The sequence below is a fragment of the Momordica charantia genome (genome assembly GCF_013281855.1).
Source record: "Momordica charantia cultivar OHB3-1 chromosome 9 unlocalized genomic scaffold, Mcharantia_2.0 BLBB01000009.1, whole genome shotgun sequence".
Taxonomy (NCBI): domain Eukaryota; kingdom Viridiplantae; phylum Streptophyta; class Magnoliopsida; order Cucurbitales; family Cucurbitaceae; genus Momordica; species Momordica charantia.
In genome coordinates, this window is record NW_028275167.1 from 14,921,992 (window position 1) to 14,927,016 (window position 5,025).

At 42.7% G+C, this 5,025-nt stretch overlaps 1 long non-coding RNA gene across 1 annotated transcript; it reads left to right on the forward strand.

Moving 5' to 3' along the window:
- Window positions 1–1,360: 1,360 nt before the first annotated feature.
- LOC148209047 (uncharacterized) lies at window positions 1,361–3,449 on the forward strand. Its single transcript, XR_015787383.1, has 3 exons — window positions 1,361–1,812; window positions 1,901–1,936; window positions 3,141–3,449. It is a non-coding gene; the product is annotated as an uncharacterized LOC148209047 (long non-coding RNA).
- Window positions 3,450–5,025: the final 1,576 nt, after the last annotated feature.

Sequence of the window (5,025 nt, forward strand, 5' to 3'; positions counted from 1 at the left end):
TTCGAATCCTTAGAAACTTGTTGCTTTTCAAAACAGTTTTTAAGAAGTGAATGGTTCAAATATGCAATTGTGGTTTATGAACAAAATAGTGTTGAAATGTTATTGTTTGAGATTTTAACTATCAAGCAATTTAATAAAACTTAACCTCTTTGCTTCCTACCTTAGTCTTGATGCAAAACATGGAAAGCACACTATGTTGGGGAATTGTGCCAGGCGCAATTCCTGACTTTTCTTAGGATTCGAGTTCTACTCTTTCACTAACGCTTTTGGTTGCTGCAGAGGCTAGAGTGACCTACAATCATATGCTTATGTGTGATTACAAACCTAGAGAATATCTACCAACTCACTTGCATTATTGGTCAGAGGACCTGTTTTTAGGACCATGGTTTATGCGCTTATGCTAACTCACATCTCATCTTGGTTTCCTATTATTTTACCTAACTCACCTTTTTCCAGGTTGGACTTTGGTGTATAAATCAAGTTCCCACCGGCTGAATGGAAAAGAGATGTAAAGAGAAGTTTTAAGAAACCAACCCAAAAAAGTGTCAACGTACATGCCTTACCGCACGCACACTCCTGCCGCGCGCCTCGCTCAATGTACATGCCTGCTGCCCACACCTCGCCCCAACTCTCATCCACTATCGCACCCAGCACCACGCCCGCCTGCTGCTACCCCGCAAGTGCCAACACCTTTCGCCATGCCCTCGCACGCACGTCAACCCTCTTTTGCGCCAAAGAACCTTGGCATCCACTCCAAGCCATTTAAGGAACTTATTTTCTTTTTGTTTTCCCTCATTTTATTTTTGTTTTATCAAATTACATTTAAGGAATAATTTCCTTTGCTTTACTAACAAGTTGGTGGGTTTTAGGAAAGATCTTTATTTTGATTTTCCTCAGATTATTTTATTTATATAAAAATTAGTTTAAGGAATAGATTGCTTTACTTGATTAGCAAGTTAGCAATTTAAGAGAAATATCTTTTCAATTATTTTTATTTTCCTTATATTTTAGATTTCAGGATTATTATTATTTTGCAAATTTTCTTGCAAATGCCATTAGCCTTAGCCTATAAATAGTCGTTGCCCATATTTGTTTGAAACACCTTTGATTTTGATATTGAATACAAAAATTGAGAGTTTTCTCACCCTTTGCTTCGTGCAAAAACCCTCCAAATAGTGTTTTGCTTTGCTGACTGGTGGTTTTATGCTGAACGCACGTACTAAGCGTGGTACAATTCTATAGATGCAAGCGCACACCTGTCAGAGTAATATAAAATGGATGGAGTATCCAAGTATCGATCCGGATTTCTTTCTCCGACGAAGCAGCACCGACGACGGCCCCCTCCGGCGGAGAGCAGCAGGCGGCGCGACAGGCAGCAGCGGGTGCGACTTCGAGCAGCAGCGGCGTGCGACTCTGGGCAGCGTCGGCAGCAGCAGGAGTGGGGTGTCGGGCAGCAGCAGGCGGCGGCGGTGCACGTGGGTGCTGGTTTCGTGGTGTTTTCTCTCCGATCCGACAAGCCCCAACGACCTCGAACAACTGAGATCCGTGAAGTGCGGCAAGTTTCTTTGACCCACCTTTGTTCAAAGTTAATTTTGGGATACCCACTCATAAGCGAAGTAGTTTTGTAGTAACAGACATCAAAACGAAGACGTTGGAAGTCGTTTCGGCACATTCCTCTGCTGTAAAAACGTGGACAGCAGCTCTTTGTGGTGTTCGGCGATTTCCCTCATCCGTTCGAAGCCCGATTTACGCTACCCACACCTTTGCAAGCTAGATCTAAGTTACCCACACCTACACGAAGTCGTTTTTGTGGTAATGAGCCCTTTGAACTCCCTTAGAGTTGATTTCGGAGGCTGAATCGTACATATAACTTGCTGTTTTTTTCTATTTTTATGCTTAGGTGTGAGATCGACGCAAGATTTAGGGACGTGGTTGGGTAAGTAGCACCAGGGGACGAGTGCGTGCGTTATTTAGCGTTAACGGAATGGTTTTGATGCTGTTTTTCTTGTTAAAATAATTTAATTAAGCATGTAGGGATTGTTAGTTTTGATTTGTGAATTTCTAGCGATCTTGTTGCCGTCCTTCTATTATTGAACACTTTTGAGGAAACATGCTTCATGTTCTTATTGTTGTAGGTGACTAGTAGGTTCTGAATTGTTGTAGTTAGAAGTAACTGGCTCATGACGTTTTGCAAATGTGATGTAAATGAAATGCTCGCGTTGTTAAACTGATAATTTAGTTTATATTGTTCTAGTTGTGAGCTGTTGGATGTATTTTGTTTATTACGAGAAAAAGCATGCTTGTAAATGGTGCAGTGATTTAGAATGTGGGAAATTTACCTGTAGGTGGTCATGGGAGGGTTAGTGAAGTGGTGAAAGGTGAATGGTAAAGGGACGGGTTGATAGTCCGTTAACTATGGGTGTTCTGACCTGAAAATGCATATAAATCGCTTGGAGGTTCAAAGCCTTGAGTAGTGGCCTTGGGAATAAATGACAAGGCCGAACGTCAAATTTCTGTAAACGAGTATTGGGGTCTTGGGGATAAATGTCAAGGACCAATACGCTGGGAAGTCATCGGTACCTTGGGGATAAACGGCAAGGACCGGTGCACAGTTCAGGCCTTGGGAATAAATGGCAAGGCCGAACGTCAAGTTTCTGTAGAGGAGTATTGAGGTCTTGGGGATAAATATCAAGGGTCAATGCGACTCGAGGAGTTAGGCTTGAGGGATTAAAGTAGAGTGGTGCTTGCGAAGTAGTGGTGCTAGGCCTTGGGAATAAATGGCAAGGTCGAACATCAAGTACTGTAAAAGGAGGGGGTGCGGTAACTTGGGAATAAATGTCAAGAGCCGTCATACCTCGAGAAGTTAAGCGGGGAGTAATACAGGGGGGTGTAGAGGAAGGTTTAGTACTATGAGACAAGGGCTAGTGAATCATGGGTTGTAGTCTTGGTAGTTTCCGATGCATGGTTGTTGTATGTAAATGTCAAGTTATTGTTCGCTATCTCTCGCTGCCTATTAATTGCCTTGCTATCGTTTTATTCTATATGTCGTGACTATGAGCATGATTTTGTGCTAGTTAGGAAGTGCTACTTATGGAGTACCTTACGTACTCACCCCCCTTTTTACCCTTATATGTTTTTAGGTGTGAACAGGGTCGACCGCGGTGATGACGTGGAGAGGGCTTGACCGAGGAGGGATCACTAGCCTAGTTAGTGAGGATAGAGGGAAGGGTCGTTGGGTACGAGTAGCATTGAGATTTATGTTATTGCTAGGTGTGGACCGAAGAGGAATTTTGTATTCTTTAGAACTACTTTATTTGTTATGGATGTTGCTGGTAAACGCGTCACTGTTGTCATTGGAGTTTAGGTGTACGGTTGTTTTAATTATTTAAGAATTTTTGCCACTAAGGCGGATATGAGATGTTTCTGTTTTTTTAAATTGCCCACGGAGGGCGAAGTCCTGACAGTTTATGATATTTATATTTTTGATAGAACGTATGGGAGTCGAAGCTTTATTTCGTTTAAATCATTTTCCCAGGGAGTTGCTTATCTCGTGTTTAGAGTTAAGGCTAGCCAGGTGAATTATTTAGCGTTGCCTAGGATGATATATAAAATCCTGGGGCGTTACAATAACAAAGGAAAATATTATAACAAAATTAAACTATAAACTATGTTTGAAACTGAAGAGCAAATTGATTTTTGAACGGCTGAGGGAGGCTCTCCTTTTATAGGGCTTTATGTTGGTTTTAACTCCCCATCAAAATAGGAGGAAAAGGTTGAGATTCTTCAAACTACACGAAGTTTACTTGGACTATGATGAGTTTGTTAAAGTAAATCACATGTGGATGACCTTCATGCCCCTCATAATCAAAATGCTCTTTTTGATAAATCTGCCTAAATAGCACCAGACACAATGAAAATCTGTGAGTTTTTGTCAAGTTTGACCACATTTTACCCCTATTTAACTCAAAACACCATATATCGAAATTTACCTAGAAATATTCTCCATATATCATATTTTAAGAATATGTAAACACTTTTCATAAAATACGAAGGAAAAAAGTTTGTTTTTACTGTCAAACATGCCTCGACAATAAGGTTTCTACAATAAAAAGTCAAACTTATCACGGTCGTGCCTACTGCATGAGTTGCACGCAAGCGCGATCCCTTTAAGAGAGGAGAGATAGAGTTCGTATGGGGGGTGGTTCCTCAAGTAGACGAGAGAGAGACGGCGCGACCGTGGGGATCACGTTCTCTTATCATGGAGAGAGAAGGTGTGGTTGCGAAGGCTACGCTCCCTTGGCGTGGACAGAGAAGGTAAGGTCGCGGGGCCTTGCTCTCTTGGCATTGAGAGAGAAGGTGTAACGCCCTGCGTTACTCAAGTTAGCTTGCCTCGAGTTCCGGGAAATTTTTATAACAAAATAGATTTTTGTTTATTTATTTATTTATCTATTTCATTTTATTTTATTTGATTCATCAGTTATCTTTATTTAATTTAAGTGTGGCATCTCGGTTAGTGTGTATTGTTACAGAATTAGTAGTGAGTTAGTAGCGTGTAGTTATTTATCAAGTTATGGTTTAGTACGGATTCCGCTATGTGACACTTGTTTTGGGCCATTGGGCCAATTACGAAATTATATTATTGGCTTGTTTTAACAAGGAGGGGTTGGGTAAGTGAGCCTTAAACAAAAGGAAAAGAACCCAAGCCCAAAGGAGTTAAAGTTTCAAAACAAAGAAAAAACCCTAGCCCTTGTCCTTCCCTCTTCTTCTTCCTCCCTTTCCCTCTCTTGTTGGAGCCGCCGGCCACCCCCCACTCGGGTTCTTCTTCTCCGGCGAGCAACTCCGTTCAGGCAACACGACGAACAGCAGCGACATTGGAGCAGCAGGTGCAACGTCGGGCTCGGGCAGCAGCAGGCGGCGTCGGGCAGCGCAGCAGCAGCATCGGGCGTCGGGCAGCAGCTGGCGCCGGCGTCAGGCAGCAGCAGGCGGCATCGCGTGGTCTCGGGCAGCAGCAGGTGCGGCGGGGCA